The sequence below is a fragment of the Felis catus genome, chromosome B2, assembly GCF_018350175.1.
Source record: "Felis catus isolate Fca126 chromosome B2, F.catus_Fca126_mat1.0, whole genome shotgun sequence".
Classification (NCBI taxonomy): Eukaryota; Metazoa; Chordata; class Mammalia; order Carnivora; family Felidae; genus Felis; species Felis catus.
In genome coordinates this window covers 66,622,414-66,640,839 of record NC_058372.1, presented here as the reverse complement: position 1 = coordinate 66,640,839, position 18,426 = coordinate 66,622,414, and the positions used below count along the sequence as shown (strand labels likewise).

The following is an 18,426-nucleotide window of genomic DNA, read 5'->3' as shown; positions in this document are numbered from 1 at the left end:
TAGGTCCATATTACCTGCATATTCGCTTCCACTAATAGAAAATGCCTGGACAGTACTACTTGCTAACAGGGGGTATAATCCTGACACAGACCAGCACAATTTGGACCTCCATATGGGATAGTTTCTTCACTTTCAGATCTTCTTTCCACATATCCAAAACTCAGGCCAGGTATCTCACCTAAACGCAACAGACCTTGGATTCCTGTCCTCAGTCTTCTTCCATTCGTCTTGCTTAACCACTGACCTAGCCCTGATCCTGTTGTAAAGGGAGTAGGGATGGGAGGTGAAGAGGAAATCTTTCTTATTTCAGATTTCTGGATACTCGGATTCTAGACTGATGTCTGCTATAAAGATATGTTTGCTAAAATCTAGATAAACGGATGTCTGCTAGAAATAGAATTATATTCCTGACATCCTCACTATAGAATGACTTCTGTCCACACAGAAAAAAATACCTTCTTTTAAAATTCCTACCTTGGGGTGCCTGGGTGGCTCAGTCAGTTAAACGTCTGACTGCAGCTCAGGTCATGATCTCGCTGGGTTTGTGAGTTCGAGCCCCTCATCGGGCTCTGTGCTAATAGCTCAGAACCTGGAGCCTCCTTCAGATTCTGTGTCTCCTCCTCTCTCTGCCCCTCCCATGCTCATGCTCTGTCTCGGTCTCTCAATAATAAATAAACGTTAAAAAATTTTTTAAAATAAATAAATAAAATTTCTACCTTCTAAAACATAAAAAGATATAAAATTACTACCCCAGGATAAAGGGATATTTATGTATGCTCATTTCCTTCTATACTAGTTTTTTGAAACATGCAACGGAAGGAAGAAGACTTGGTGTTCTGAAAATGCATGCTTTTAAAGAGGCTATAAAAAGAAGTCATTCATCCATAAAGGAAAAAATCAGGAGAACAGGGAGCCAAAAGGGGCTATCTTCATGCTTTTTGGCAGTCTTCCCTTATAGCTGGTTTTCCTACTAAAAATTAAATATCTTCTGGTTTTTACAAAACAAAATATAGAGATATTACTGTGAGGAAAAAAAAATGTTTGCTAATGTAATTTATAAAAGGTAGATCACTTTAGTAAAATGTACCCATAACAAGTAAAAGATACCTTCTTTTCCTTCTTTCCAATAACACGCCTAGGCAGAACTATCTTAAGGTGATAATTTCTTAATTAACTACTCCAAATCATCATGAGAATTTGAGAAGCTTCCAAGTAGATTATCAGGCAGATGCTTTCACTAAGTTTAATTTTTTTTTGCTTAATTAAAAAATAATTAGCATTGACCATACTTCTCAATTTTTCTCCATTATATTCCATTCATCACACTTTCCTAGGAATGATATTCTAGCATGTGTTAAATTTTTCAAGGAAAGAAGTGACACCTTTATAGTAATTAATTAATTTTGAAATATGATTCTAATTAGAACAAAATAATTTATTCTTTTTAATCTATCACTATAAATTATTTTATACTAAAATTGAACAAATGAAATATTGACTGAAAAAGGCTGTTCTATATAAAATTGGAAGAACATGTTCCTAAAATTATGAAACTGTGAAAAATCATTGTCCAATATATTTCTTTTTTTTAAGTTCATTTATTTATTTTGAGAGACAGACTACAAGTGGAGTAGGGGCAGAGGGAAAAGGAGAGAGAAGTCTAAGTAGGCTCCACACTGTCAGCACAGAGTCCAATGTGGGCCTCGAACCCACAAACCATGAGATCATGTCCTGAGCTGATATCAAGAGTCGGGCACTTAACCAAATAAACCACCCAGGGACCCCTCTCCAATATATTTCTTTAAAGAATTCGCAGAACATAAATACTACACTGAAACTAAGAGTGAAGTAAGTTGTTCTGTGGGATGATTTATGGCTCAGTGCTATGCATAGACTAGGAATCGTCTATGCTACTTTTCAGCAATTTATGTTGAGATTAGCCAAGTGTTTACACTAGTGTCTCTTATTTGTTATTTCTTTGTGAGAAATTTGAAGGTTAATTATTTGGCATTCTTAAAAATATTTTGTGCTATTTTTTTTAATGCTACTACTACATTTTTTGAAACTTTTAGAGTCTTCCAAAAAGCAAGATCACTGAGCTTTTCTGTTTCCCTGCCAGAGAGATGAAGGAGAATCACCCTCTTTATTAATTAGGATTCTTTTGGTTGCAAATGTAAGAAAACTCCATCATAAATGAGTTAAGTAAACGGGGTAAATATTTGTCTCCCCTAACTAGAAAGTCCAGAGGGCTTGCCTCAGGCTCTATTATGACTGATACTATCTATATGTGATTGTAACTGCTACTTTCCTGGAACGTAGTGGTCTCACGTCTCTGCTCCTATTCATAGCAAAATTCCTTAAAATAGTTGCCCATCCTCACTAACTTCACTTCTGCATTCTCCATGCTTTGACGATAGTGCTGGGCATGAGAGCTGTGTGCCCATCACTGAGCTAGATCACAGGGATACTCTCAAAAGATTGGTCCAGCCCAAACTTGGTAGGGGGTTGAGGCCTCCTTTCACAACCCTCTCTAGAGTGTCCCAGCTTCTCACCACCAACAACAGCTCTCCTTTCCAAGATCAACCACAGGTGGTGAGCTAGGGGAGGAACAGGGACAGGAAGCTCTAGACACCAGGGAGAGTCTCTGGGAACAGAATGCTCACTCAGAGTGGAGTCCTCATTCCTCAGCTCCCAGGTGGTTCTTCTCCACTCCTACCCCTCCCGGGTTTTTTCCACATTCCTTTCTCTTCTGTGAGTAGTTCCTTCGCTTTCCTTTCCCTGTTCTCCAGCCTGGGGCTTCTGAGAACTCAAAGAAACTCTGAATCTGCCAGCCTGACATTCCAGCCACTGGCCTTTCTCCATAAATTTCTTAGTCTTTGGGGCTGCTTCAGATGCAGGTGACTATTGTCCGGGGACAAGGACTGGGGAAGGAGGAGTTGTCAGGGTTCTCCTTCTGACAAGAGTAGGAAATATTCAAGGTACAGATGAATACATTGAAGTATTATCCAGCCACAATGTTTGTGTTGTTGTTATTCTTTTGCTATTATTCCAACTGATGGTAAAATTAACATTAGCACCTCTAAAATTCACACTTCCAACAACACAAGTAGAGTTGAATTTTTACTTTCCACGTTAAAAAAAAAAAGAGAGAGAGAGGTAAATTTAAATGATATCTTTACCTTGGGAGAAATACCTTCAAGCAAGCACTATCCATTCGGTGAGACATTTATCATCTTTAAACCAATTAAGTCCCTCGTTGAATAAATTATTCTACATTCCTGCACTAAAGAAATTATGTAGTCATTATAAGAATGAGGTAGGTCTCTATGGGCTGCTATGAAAGAATCTTTAAGACATTGTTAAATTTCGAACAGCAAAGTATAAAATGGTTTAATCCCATTTGTGCATATGTGTTTTTAAAATAATACTATTTAAGTTTTTAACATGCTTTTAAATTATGCACTGATGTTGGGACGCCTGGGTGGCTCAGTTGGTTAAGTGTCTGACTCTTTTTTTTTTTTTTATTTTTTGATGTTTATTTTTGAGAGAGAGACAGAGTGCAAGCAGGAAAGGGGCAGAGACAGAGGGAGACACAGAATCCGAAGCAGGTTCCAGGCTCTGAGTTGTCATCACAGAACCCAATGAGGGGCTCAAACTCACAAACTGTGAGATCATGACCTGAACCATAGTTAGACAGTTAACTGACTGAGCCAACCCAGGCACCCCAAGTGTCCTACTCTTGATTTTGGCTCATGTCATGATCTCGTGGTTCATGAGTTTGAGCCCCACGTCGGGATTCTTGTCCTCTCTCTGCCTCTCTCTCAAAATAAATAAATAAACCTTAAAAAATATGCATTGATGTATATACCTGAAAAATTTCTGGAGGCATCCATTAGAACCTGTTGAATGGCATTACCTCCAGTGAGTGAAACTATGGATAAGGGTCAAATAATCACTTTTAACTGGATAGACTTTTATTGTTTGATTTTTTTTACCATGTTTACATCATTTCACAATATGAAAATAGATAAGCTTCAATTCTTTACTCAACTATATTTGAAGGTTTATGTTCCTTCAAAGGATATGCAAGTTATATCAACAAGGGGTACAGATTTTTGCTTATAAAAAATGTTTTTAAGTGTCTCAGGCATGGGAAATTAATTCAAAATCCTGTCCTTAAATGATCTCCTCTCCCTGCAGGGTCTCTGAGAAACACATATGCACAGAGGAAAATATATGCACAGAAGGGAATGGCCATCAAGTAAACACTTTATTGCTTGGAGCTGGCAGCCATGCAGGATGCTAAGCCCTAGTTGACCACCTGGAGACTCCAGGTAAGTTAGGTAAACTCACATAACCTGGAATCAAGACAACAAAAAAGGCCTCATTTGCCCCTTACGCATTCATCCCTCCAACCAAATATGAGGTCCTCCCACTTCAGCGCAAGGAAGGCTGACACAGAACAAACCAGAAAGAAAAATTATCAAAGCACTAAGGCATCTGCCCATTCCCAGAGCAGTGAGAGCTGATCTACAAGTCTGAGTCCAGACTGCTCTTGGGAAATAGGCTATCGACGTGCTGGTCAGCAGCAGGAGGCTCCCAAGAGAGTGGGACCTCAGGACAGAGGCAGACCACATCCAGTATTATTGCCCTAGTCATCATCATTGACCCTGGGCAAGGGTCTCCACTTTGGGGTGGGCTCAAATGCCTGTCCTGAGCCATCTGCAATCAAATAAGGAAAGCAATCCACTCCTGCTAGGAGCCAGCCCCAAGTGTACTTTGTACAGAGTATTTCTTCAAGATCCAGATGCTTGCATGGAGACACCATCTGGTTGGCAAAGTCACTTTTAAAAATGTATTTTCAAATGGTCACCGATGTATTTACCTTGATTAAATGTGTCATCTTTCATTTCAGACCTAATTTGAATTAAATTTGGCTAGTACTCCAGAGGATGACAGATTATTTCAGTCTGGTAGAAACATTAACATTGAGAGGCCAACTGACAAAAAGCATCAAATCAAATGGAACTCTGAGGGTTTCTTCGTTGAAATAACAACATCATCTTTAAGTGTTTTTCCACACAAGATAGCACTGTAATGCCCAGCCCCCAACATTATCTCACCACAAGAAAACACACACCCAAAATAGAGTCAGAGGTCCGGGCTGTGGCAGATGTTTCAAATGTTTGTTGGGCTAATACCTGAAATACTGGTCATCGATATTTATTTCTAACATCTTTAACACCATGTATTCCAGAATTTCAAACAGTGCATAGAACACAGTAAGCCAGCAATAAATATCCATAGAATGAATGAATGAACACTCAAAAGAAGTCGTAACCCAAAAGAATATTTTTTCAATTTTGTGAACTCTGTTAATTAACAGTTTTATTCAGTTACCTCAATCTTTTATTGTCTCTTTCCTAATTATATTGTGCTTTTGATCATCCTCAGAACTGAAAATATTTCTTGGTAAAATAACAGATAATAATATTTATGTGCTATGTCACTCCATTCTTCTATCTACTATATATCTAAGAAATCTTGCTGCTATTTTGAATTTGCTAAAAAACTTAATGGATACGCTTAATAACTCAGAATTGAAAACATATATAAAAAAATACCAGTCTGAATCCTTTACACAACTCACACTTATGGGTATGTCTCAACATGTCCATTTCCTGATGACAACTCAATTGGATAAACATAGGCATCTCTCATTATTAGGATTGGGGAAACAGGATTCAAACTTCATGCCAATCCCTGTAGAATCAAAGACCTGATCCTAGGCCACTGTCAGTTGTAGCAAAGATGTTAAGTTAGTTGGGGAAGACAAGATACCAGAGCTGCTGAAACCAGAAGCTCCTGTTGATGGGTGACCCAACTAGGATACAATCAACACAATATACTAGAAGATCATTTGAGATGTGTGTAACTAAAAATAATGGCGGGGGCACCTCGGTGGCTCAGTAGGATGAGTGTCCGGCTTTGGCTCAGGTCCTGATCTCACAGTTCGTGAGTTCAAGCCCCACATTGAGCTCTCTGCTGTCAGTACAGAGCCCGCTTTGGATCCTCTGTCCCCCTCTGTCTCCCTGCACCTCCCCACTTGCACTCTCTCTCTCTCAAAATAAATAATGTTTTTTTTAAAATAATGGTGAAATGATAGGCTGGTGCCAGACTATGAAGGGTGCTGTATACCAAGCTAGACATATTGAATTTTATTATGTTGCAGTGGGAACCCATCAAGAAATTTTAAGTAACAAAATGACATGACTTTGACCAGGAGTCGGCAAACAAACTGCCCAAGGCCCAAATCTGGCACACTAACTATTCTTCTAAATAAAGAGTTTTTGGAACATAGCCACACCCATTCTTTATATATTGTCTATGGCTATTTTTCTCTACAACAGAAGAGTTGAGTAATTGCAATAGACATCAAGACTCTATCACCCATAAAATCTAAAATACTTACTGTCTGACCCTTTACAGAAAACACGTGTTGACCCCTAATATAGATAGACCAGTGCCTTAGAAAGATTTCTGGTGGCATAAGACAGAAAGTTAGACACAAGGCAAGGAAACAGCTTATGAGGTTCATTACTTGTGAACACTTTCAGCATTGTGGATAAAAGGTGGGGCTGGGAAAAGACTTCTTTGAGAATGAAAATCTGCATTCTTACCGAACACAGCCAGGACCTTGTAAGATCTAGGGCTTAAAGAATTTTGAATCACCGCTTATAAATTATCTTCCCAAGAAGGCAAAATACCAAACTGGATGGAATATATAGTTGTCTTTGTGTGGATTAGAATATGAGGATTTTTGGTTTTTGCTTGTTTGTTGCATTTGTTTTGTCTACGACAGCACTAATTTTCTGGAGTTATGTATTCTTAGAAGCCCCTCCTGGCCACCTCCCTTCTTCAGTCATTCGTGACAACAGTAACAAATCTTTACAGAATGCTTACTGTGTGATGGAAAAGCACTGGAAGATTTTGAGCCATGACGTGACATTATCTAACATATTTTTAAAACCTCACTGTGGCTGCTGTGTGAACAGAGCAAGAGGGCAAGGATAATTATAGAGAGACTACTTAAGGAAGCTACTGAAAATCCAGGTGAGAGACGATGGTGGCTTCAACTAAAGTCGTATGGATGGAAATGGTCAAAAAGTGGTCAAATTCTGGGAATAGTCTGATGGTGGATCTAATGAGTTTTCCTGATGGATTGAGCATGAGGTATGAGAGAGGAGTTAAAGGGGACTAAAAGCTTTCCGGCCAGAGCAAACTGGAAGTATGAGGTGTTGTTAAACAGAATAGGGAACAGCTGTGGAGGTTGGGAAATCAGAGGCTCAGATTGGGATATTTTAATTTGAGATGCTTATGGACAGCCAAATAGAGTACTGAATAGGCAGCTGGCTATACAAGTCCAGAGTTCAAGGAAAAGGTCCAGGCTGAATAAATATATATATTCACAGCATATACATGGTTTTTTAAATGCCACTGGACTCAATATGATCATGGAGAAAGGGAATAAGAGAAGAGGCCAGAGTCCTGGGTACACCAATGCTAAAGGTCAGGTTGATGAGGGGGACCCAGCAATAAGAGACGGAGAATGAATATCCATTGATGAGAGGAAAATCAAGAGAGTGGGGAGGCTGTTTCTGATCATCTGTATTTTCTAGGTTTTCTGTAATGAGCATGTAAGGCTTTAAAGAATTTTTAAAACATAAAGCATCTTTATTTTTTTTAAAAAAGGATATTTGTCCCATTCCCTTCTTATCACAACCCAAGCCAGTGATGATAGATATATGTTAAAAGGAAATGCACTTTCTCTCTTCTTAGATAAATCAAAAGGGTCCAGTATTTATCCTTAGAGCAAAGGCAAATATATCAAGCCAAATAGTTTAAATACTTATTTAAACCACTAGAATTTTTTTGTTCCCTAAGACTATGTGTTAGATTTATTGGTTTGAAATCTCCCCACAACCGCAGTAATAAATAAGTAAATGCTCTGTCTGAGTCTTCTATTTAAAGTTAGACTTCTGAGTGTTTTTAGTTAATTATAATCAGCAGTTGCCCATAAAACTTGAGAACAAAGCTGAACTGCTAACAGAGTGCCAGCTTCCGGGGCCCTACCATGAGGTTTTATTTGATGTCCTTTATTATTCAAAAGGAATTTGTTTATAAAAAGAGGAGGGATCCAAACCATCAGAAGCAACAAACAAATGCCCTGCATGGCTGAGTCTATCAGCTATTGATTTATGAATCATTTAGAAAACTCCTTTGAAGAGCCTCAGGCATCACAAATTTTGTTCAGTTCTGCTTTGCTATTTGCACCAGAAATCATGGTCTTGGGAATGGAAAATGAAGAAAATGTTCTCTGGACTCTTTAAAACACACATGCAACTGGATCCATGAGGCAAGGCTGAAATAACAGCAGCCATTTTTTGTGACGGTTTGAGAATTCCATCTCTCTAGGTTAGGTTTATGCATTGTGTAATCACAGTACAGCGTCATTGATTTAGAAAATGGTAAATAACTTGAAACCATGATAACCAGCAGCTTTGTGTGAGAACAAAATCCCTAATGATAACATTACTGCTTACATCCCCAACCATCTGGAGTAGAATTTATCATCAATTCTTCACTAAACCATTGTTAAAATACGACCTCTAATTATGATTACCAGAGAATTCAAGCTCCCTCCAAAGGAAGCTAAGCATGTGTGATGTGGAAACATTCATAATGCATGTCTCCCTGGGTGAAGACTGGCCTCTGAAATCCTGACCAGTACTGGGGATAACCCCCTTCAGAAGTAAGGATGCCCAGATCTCCACAAACTTCTCCTCAGAGATCCACAGCAACTGGGGTAGTCATATCCAAATGGCAGGCTTCTGTAATCTGGTATTTTCCTCTCAAAAGAAATAAGAAAACTTTGTATTATCAACAGAAAGCAAAGGGCTTTCATTCTCATGGGTTTACACAATAGTAATTTGAAATTATTGATTCAGTATACATTATCAAATTTTAAATTTTTAATCATATAACCTACTGGATCTACTTACCCTTCTAGAATAAAAAGAAGCCTTTAAATTGCATGTGACTTCCTGAAGATCTTCCTTCCATTAAAAATAAATATTCTACCTACTAGTTGGTACCTACTAAAAAAAAAATTTTTTTTTAAGTCTCTCATGCTCTGGGTTAAAATAGCCAACCTTTGCTGCTTGTAGTATAATAGACTTGTTGTCAACTGCTTTCCCTTCCCTCTTTGTCAGTCTAGATTATAGCCAGTCTCTTTCTTCAAGGTCAGTTTAAATTTCTTGTCCTCTTAGAGCTCTACTGTGAAGACTCCATCTCTTAACCTTCAATTCTGGTGCTCCCACTCACAATGTCCCAGTTCCCTCGCCTTCCCAGTCCCCAAACATGCACTCTGGAACCTCATGGAGGTCTCCAGCCTGTATTTTCTCCCAGCTTTCACCTCCTTTCCTGCTTCACTTCATTGTCTTATCAGCTAAATCCATCTTTTGGATTGTTCTTTTGCCACTGTCCACAAACCCCTGAACCTCTGCCCTAACCTCACAGCGGAACTCCAACCCTGGGTAACCCAGCTGACCACTCCCATTGCACTCATAGGCCACTTAGTGCTTCTGGAGAACGGCCCTTTTTCCTATTCATACCAAACTATTTATGATTCCTTGTTATGTTTCTTATCAGGCCATATAATCTTCCACATATTCTTCTTACCTGAGACCCATTTTTCTTCCCCTATTCTTTGTTAACCCCATTCCTAGGTCAAGACTTGTTCAGGAATGCAGCCTCAGAGAAGCAGCTCCTGCTACCTGCTAACTGCCCCATTTAAATGTTCTCCTTCCATACTTCACATCATGCCTCTATGGTAGTGTTTCTCTAACTCAGCAGTAATTAGTGGTTTCCCCATCTATCTTTCCCATTAGACTGTGAGTTCCTGAGGGAAAGAATCCTAGAGAGATAGATTCCAGCCTGATACCAAAATTACCCGAGGTGCTTTTTAAAGTATACATCCCCAGATGTTACCTAGATTTACTGCATCAGACTAGCTGGAGGTGAGATCCAAAAGTCTGTATTTGTAAGAGCTTCCTTAGTTGATTTTGGTAATCAGCAAGATTTGATTATACTTGCCTAGAGTACAGTTTATAGTACCTAGTACAAAACAGTTGCCCACTAAATATTTCAGAGCAGGACAAAATGGAAAAAGAGATGGGGAGGAAGACAGCTTCCTAAATGACTTCCAATGATCTCCACCCCCTGGCAGCCACACCATCTGTAATCGCCTCTCCTTGTATATAGCCTGGTTCTAATGACTTGCTCGCAATGACTAGAGTAAGACAAAGGTGATGAGACAGCACTTCCAATTTTAGAACCATCAATAAATTAACATTATATATTAAATAAGGTGTCTTCAAACCCACAAAAATCAAGGTTACGTATAGACTGGATGATGACAATATGACCAGAGGCCCACAGGAACCTAACTCTGTATTTCCTCCAAGAGTAATGATTCAATATTCACTAATTCTGTGGTGACTTTATAGAACATGACTACCACAGGTCATGAGAATCAATTATAGTATAAAATTTGCTTAACAACATCCATCCATTTGTTTATTACAATACTATTTAAATGGGGCGATGGTAAGATCTCAGTGTCTTAGTAGGATAAGGTATAAATATGAGGATGGAGAAGTGAATGTGAACTATTCTTTCTATAACATCAGCAAAGGGAAGAAAAGATAGGATGGTTGCCAGATGGAGAATGAGGCCAAGACTTTTCCATATAATGAGCATATGTGTACATTGAAAGATGATGCAATTCAGTTAGATGTTAAAGATAGAGGGAAAGTGGAGGTAATTATGGATCAAATCCTAAACAATCTGGGGAAAAATAGGATCTATAATTAGATGGTAGATTGTCCTTGAAACCAGGGATAGTGCTACTTTTGTGAGCACGTGGGTGATTTTGGTAATCAACAAGATTTATTTATACTTGTCTAGAGCCCATTTAATAGAACCTAGTACAAAACAGTTTTCCCCTTTGACACAGAAGAGAGTCAGAGAAGGAGCACCGAGTGCCTAGATAACATTGCAAACGGAGAACAGAATGTTGAGAAGTTTATACTTGTGATGATTGATTTTATTTAATGTGATTTCCTGAGGAAAGAAAAGGAGGAAGAGTAGGAGAATATGCCAGCGTGGCAAATTCTTAAATGATAAGAATGAATTTTGACTGGTCAAAAATTACATAATTTCTTTTGCTACTGATCCTTATATAAGACAAGGTACTTGCTTTTCCTATGAAATAAAGTTTTGAGTTCTAGTAAAGATTTCTTCTTTACAAAGTGCATCCTTTAATTTTCTTGTCTATGCAATATTGGTTTAGTTGTTCTGCAAGTATTCTTTAAGCTCTCTTGTGTCTATGACAGATCTCTAAAGTCACATCTACCTATCTACCTATTTAAACTGGAAGAATAGCAGAGACCAGCACTCAGTGTTAAGGCTTCCGGTTGGTACCAATTATCTGGAAATTAGTTTCTGCAGATATATCCTTAAATAGTGCCATTTTAAATGACAATGTTAGCAGTCACCCAAAAGCAAGTTTTTCAAATTTATAAATTGATTTTTTGAAATTATGACTAGGTGTGAGAATGAAAATGAACTGAACAAGACATGTTATTCAGCATCTATATATGAATGGCATTTTTAATACCAATAATAATAGGAAAAAAATGCATAGAATATCTTCAGATCCCAGTCTTTAGAGGACTTATAATCCAGTTGAGGACACAAGATACACAGGCATAAAAAGATAATCTAAACTTTAAAATGACACATGGACAATAAAAAATTTTATGAACCCGACATGAATAGGTATAGCACTGAAGAGGGGCCATTACTGTGTGCTAGAGTGATTGAGAAAGTTGGTGTTTAAGTGAGGTTTTGAAAGATGAAACAATTTTCAAAAGTAGAGAGGGAAAGTATATAACATTCATATCAAAGGAAATGTTTTTTAATGCAATAAATATAAACTGTGTCATATTCAGAATCCCATAACTAGACAATTTGTCTCACATACAGATTTGAACACCTACTACAGTCCAATCCTGTTCTAGGGACTAGGATATCACAGGGAAGAAGTCAAAGAAGTCAGAGGAGGCTCCACCTCACAGGGAGCTCATAGTCCAGTGGGTAGAGTCAGATAATAAAAAAAATAAACAGTAATAATTTCAGATAGTGATAAGTTCTGCAAAGAATGTAAAATTTGCCTATAGAATCGAAAGTGTACAAAACGCTAGCTTAGATTGGATGGGCAGGGAAGACCTCCCTGGGAAGGCAGCACTTGAGCTGAAATCTAAATGACCAAAAGAAGCCAGCCATGTGAAGTTCTGGGGAACCAACACTCCAGTCAAAAGTGACAAAAGGACAGAGCAATGGGGAGGGAACAAGCTGGCATGTTAGGAACAAAAACTTCCAGTGTGATGGAGCATAGTGAGACGTAGAGAGAATGATAGCAGAGGAGGGAGGTCAAGTCATGCAGGATCTTGAGATCATGGTATGAATGTAGACTTGAATCTAGGTGATATAAGGAGTTATTGGAAGGTTTTAGAAGGGGAGTGCCATGCTCTGACATATATGGCTTAAAAATTCCTCTTTAGGGGCGCCTGGGTGGCGCAGTCGGTTAAGCGTCCGACTTCAGCCAGGTCACGATCTCGTGGTCCGTGAGTTCGAGCCCCGCATCGGGCTCTGGGCTGATGGCTCAGAGCCTGGAGCCTGTTTCTGATTCTGTATCTCCCTCTCTCTCTGCCCCTCCCCCGTTCATGCTCTGTCTCTCTCTGTCCCAAAAATAAATAAACGTTGAAAAAAAAATTCCTCTTTATATGTGGAAGTTGAAATGTTGGAAGGAAAGCACAGAAACAGGAAAATGTCTAGGAGACTACTAGCATCATCTAGTAAGAGAGGATAGTAACTCACATTAGATGGAAGCAGTGGATGTGACAGGAAATTGTCCTACGTGGATGTATTTACAGGCAACCTGAATAGAACATGCTGATGGGTTGCTCGTGTCGGGTCATGAGGAAAGTGTAGGAACACAGGATGACTTCTAACCTTTTAACCTGACGGTAGATGGTGATGACATATCCTGGGATGGGAAAGCCTGGGGGAGGAGCAGGTGAGGGAAATAGGAATCACAGTCTTTTTGGATATATATTACGTGACACATTTATACCTAAGTTGAGATGTCAAGTAGTCTGTTCGATTTGAAAATTAAGTGCTACATGATAGGGTTACAAATGAGTGTTACCAAGGTACAGAAAAGTTGGTACAGATTGTACAAACCTTGAATAAATGTTGAGAATATGATCTTTAATTTGGAGGAAGAAGAAGCCATTAAGTGTCTCTATGCAAATAGTGACATAGATATTTTTAGGAAGGTTTATAAAACCACAAGGTGTAGGACTGAAGAGTCTAGAGGTGGAGCAGCCCATTAGAAGGTAACTGAAGCCATCCATGCTTAAGAGGATTAAAGTTATTTTCCATAGAAACATAATTTAATCTGGAATACTAGCAAAAGAAAATGAAAAAATATTTTCTGACTATGACCTTAAGGAGGCCATAAAATTCAGATGTTTTCCCACAATTTTGTGGCATGGCCCACTTTTTTTCATCAAATGGACTATAAACATGACAGTTTCTATATGTACAGTTGATTCAGCCATCATGGTAGTCAAAATCCCTATAAAACCAGCTAACTCTGTCAACCCATTGTCTACAATCTGTTTTGCCCACGTTTTACAACTGACCTGACCAAAGTGGTATTCCCATATACCTTAGCCTGACCTGTGTGAAAATGGACAAGCACTTGCCCCTCACCCAGTTCACCAGGACTGATGCAGCAGCTGTTCCTGGGCAGTTAAATCTCAAGTGCAGAATTAGAAATCAGCATGCATCCTGCTCTACAGTCACCAGCTCTGAATTTATTTTCCCATCTCTCTTATTTTCCTCCCCTTTTTTTCTGTCCATCTTCAAATTGTGGCCTCTATTCTCTAAGTTTCTAACGTGAGTAGAAAAAAAATACAGAAGATGTCCTTCTGAGTGGATTGAAGAATCATGCCAGCGGGGGAAAAAATCATGAAATTTTTTTCAAACATCTGCAAGTAGAAACAAGTTCCAAACATGGTTATTCCCTAAACATTCACAGCAGAAATATTCCCCGATCTCCCTAACTCAACTCTGGGGCTGGTGACATTAGGAAAGACTGAAGGAATTGCAAATAACACTATTCTGTCTCATTTTTTTTTTTAGTTTTTGTATATCCACATGTTTTTTTGCCCATGCTAGTAAATGAACAAAAGGTGGTCAAAAGAAATAATTTAAACACTTTTTTCCTAGACTTGTACACAACTTTTTGACACATTAAAAATAATCATGAAAATCATATGTATAGCTATAAAATACTGCAAAAGTCCACTTATCTCTCTGAATGACACCTCTCTCACCTGCAAAAGTACTATACTAATTTTGCCTTCACAGAATTTTTGAGAGTATTAATATTTTTGTGCTGAAACTGGTAGAATACTACACAAACACTATTTAATATTATATCATGAAACAGTAAAGGAAAAGAGTTTAATAAGTGTAGAATTTCTACATAGCCCCTGTGAGATAAACTGCCTTTTAAACAGAAAGGTAATAACACATCAGTTCAAATTATAAAATTAAAATAATTACAGTTAACACAACCTATTAACCAAGTGGTAAGTGGCCTATAAAATGATGCCTGTCTCCTGGTATTTACAACTTTGCATTATTCCCTCCCCTTATATGTGGGCTGGACCTAGTGACTCACTTGTGAAGTCAAAAGTGATGGGATATCCCTTCCAACATTAGGTTACAAAAAGACCCTTACCTATCCTGTTCACTCTCCCTCACTCTCCAGGTGCTCACTCTGATGGAAGCTAACTGCCATGATGTAAACTGCCCGGTGGAGAACTCCATGTGGAAAAGAACTGAGAGAGGTCTCTGGCCAATAACGAGCAAGGAACGGAATCCTGCCAGCAATCACATGAGTGAGCTTGAAAGGATATCCTTCCCCAGCCAACATGTTGATTGCATCCAGGGAAAGATCCTGAGTTGCACCCAGATTCTGGACTCACAAAAACTGAGACAGTAAAATTCGTTGTTTTAAACCATGACGTTTTGGAGTAATTTGTTACACAGCTATTGGTAACTAATGCAATCCATAATTAGCTGTGTCCATGGAATAAAATTGTGAGTAAACAGATTTCAATGTTTTTAAGTGATGGCTTATAATTAGTTATCAATTTTCAGTGATTTTGATCGCTAGTCCATGCCCTACAGTACACAAGCAAACAGAACTCCTTGGAATAGAAACAGACTCTAAATGGGCTATCTTGTTTTGTCAAAGGAAATTTATTCCTATCAACTAATTTTATACATGGAAATTCACAAATCTATGCCTAATCTATGACCCTTCGGTAAGGATAGATACAGAAGAATAGATCCTTCTGTAAAACTTTTGCCAAAATTTCTGCCAACCTAGTATATGTCACTAAGGAGCCAAGACATTTCCAACACACCAAGGCTGGATACTTAATCCTCTCTTGATGAAACTGTCTGCTTCCTTCTACTAAAAACTGGAAGCTCATAATCATATTTTCATTTGCTGTGACTGCTAGAAAATTTAAAATTAAGCTTACTAGGGAAAAATAATAAAATTTAAAATTTCTGTCCTTTGAATCTCTAAAGTAGAATAAGTAGTAGGCTAAAGACATGCATTATTAAACCACCAGTTGGTTTTATCAAGAGGGCATGAAAATACCTTTTACCTTCATTCTCTCTTCTGATAATTAGTTGTAGCTTGTCGGAAGTGTTTTTGAAACAAGCATCTTTCCTCTTTCATAGCAAAAAGATTAATATTAATCTTCTGTTCCCCACTTGCAAGGTAAAGGAACTCTACTAAAACTGTATCTTGAGATCAACAGCAAAGTTGAGGAATCACAAAAACCAGATAGACCACACCCATGCCTCGAACTTGAATCTACTAAAATGCCAACTTTAGTCTCCTGGACAAAAGTTGTCTGGGCTTTGACCAACACCCGATGATATATGTGGCGACCCAAATGGTATAGAAATCAGAGAAGAATGTAACTGACAATATGAAGAAAGAGTGAATCTCTGCTTCAGGAAGTATCACACAACACTAAACAATATAAATCAAAGCTGTACAATTTCCAAATAATTGCCAAAATATCTAAATTTTTTTATTTTTCTGGGCAGTATACTGTATATCTATTTAAAGGAAATATTCCATCATTTAATGACTAAGGAATATCTACATATGACTCTTTTTCATACGTGTTAATTAGGTTCCAGCTGAGATGTGGATGTGACAGAAACGGGCCTTTCATCTAGCCTTTTCTAAACACACCTCCCGCCCCCCACCACTCCCTGACAACAATTTCTGTCCCAGTTTTTTCAGTATACTTTGGCTCTGGGATATCCTTGGAGACAGACTTAGATGACAAGTCTTAGTAACAGATGTGACCACAGTTAATTCCTCTCTTCATTGTTATGATCACAAGCTAGAGTTGTGAATTGACTATTTTTTTAGGAACAGTTTAAGATAAAACTTTGCCCATATTTATTTAGTAAATGAGAATTCCTGCATTTCAAGTACTACTTAAAGTTGAAGACAGTTTTGAATCACTGAACCACCCGCACATTTTATTTGCTTCTGAGTCCAATTTAAGTTGTAGTAGCAAAAATATTATCAAATATTAAAGAAGAATAAATTATATTACCTCTGGATGGGAGCATTCTTCCTACTAAATCTACCACATGTCCCAAATTATATAAAACTTGCTGTTATTTTGAATAACACAGTAATGTTGACTTTGGTGGAGTACAGTGCAGGAGGCAGGACCAAGTCTTAGTGATTTCCCAGCCACCTAGGAAAACCTACATTCAACACACAGTTCAATGACTCCATTGAATTCCCACTGGAGTTGTATTCATTTGCTAGAACTGCCATAACAAAGTACCACAAACTGAGCAGGTTAGATGACATAAATTTATTGTCTCATGATTCTGAGACTAAATTTATTGTCTCATGATTCTGAGACTAGAAGTACAAGGTCAAGGTATTAGCAGGACTGTGATTCTTCTGAAGGCACTAGAGAAAGATTTCTCCCAAGACTCTCTCCTAGCTTCTGGTAGTTTCTTGTCTTGTGGCAGCATAACTGCCTGTGTGCCTGCCTGTTTCCAAATTTCCTCCCCTTTTTAAGGACACCTGTCATATTGGAATAGCAATCCACTCTACTCTAGTATGACCCCATCTTAACTAGTTACTTCCGCAATCACCTGATTTCCAAATAAGATCACATACTAGGGGTTAGGACTTCAATATATGAATTGGGAGAGAAGGATACAATTCAAACCATAACAAAGGTCACTGAGCATTTTTGCTAATAAGTTATCTTGGCAAGGCTTGACAGACCACAGTGGCTACTTTAGAAAGGTGATGTTGCAAGAAACATTCCTGGAAGAGAAACCGGACCTGGTAGCCAAGACAGAAGGGGGAGATTTATTTATGGAGAGGCTATCCTAATACCTCTTTAAAAGTCAGAGGTAAGCCCTAGGATGAAACTGAGCATTGAGTAGGGCACAGGGAAATGGGGCAGAAGAGAAGAACGAGCTGACTCATAGATTTTAGGAAATATTAGAACCACTTAATTTTTCAGATGAAGAAACTGAAGCCAGAGACCTAAAGGCACACAATTAATCAGTAACAGAACTAAGACTAGATACCAGATGTGCTGACATTGTCATGCCCTTTTCTCTACACTATAAAGATTAGAACGGCAAAGTGAGGCCAGGACATCCAGGCTCAAATAAAGTACTAACTCACAACATGATTATTTATCCTTCTACGTCTAGAACTCCAGGAAAAGTGGATGTCCAAGACCTTCAGTACTGTTTATCCCATGTAGTCTTAGACACGGAGCGCAGTGACTGACTCATAAGGTAGCACTGCCCTCTAGAGGCCTGGTGCCAGTGGCTCATTCGCGTCTGTCTGCCATGCCCAGGTTCCTAGCTTTGCCTGGGCTCAAGGGTAGCACTGTCACCAGCAGTCCTTCCCTAAGGGGAATGCATCCAGTCCAAGTTTCTCCCAGCAGAGCATTCTGCATATAATTAAATACACACAGCCACCAGACAAGAAGGCAAAAGCATGTTTTCTCAGCATGTGGGATAGCTACCCCTCACTTCACAGAAACTTTGCATAATTCATTTGAGTTCATTTATCTGGCCTCAGTTCCACAAACTGACAGAAAAAAAAAAAAAAAGCCAACCCCTAACTCCAAAGGAAACATCTAT

The 18,426-nt window shown here is 38.5% G+C and overlaps 1 long non-coding RNA gene across 3 annotated transcripts in view; it reads right to left on the bottom strand.

Moving 5' to 3' along the window:
- LOC111560482 overlaps positions 1–15,057 on the bottom strand; it is a 471,269-nt gene extending 456,212 nt beyond the window's left edge. For all 3 annotated transcript variants that reach the window (XR_006597918.1, XR_006597917.1, XR_002742325.2), the window contains exon 1: positions 14,939–15,057. This is a non-coding gene — a long non-coding RNA (uncharacterized LOC111560482). The remainder of the gene's footprint in view (positions 1–14,938) is intronic.
- Positions 15,058–18,426: the final 3,369 nt, after the last annotated feature.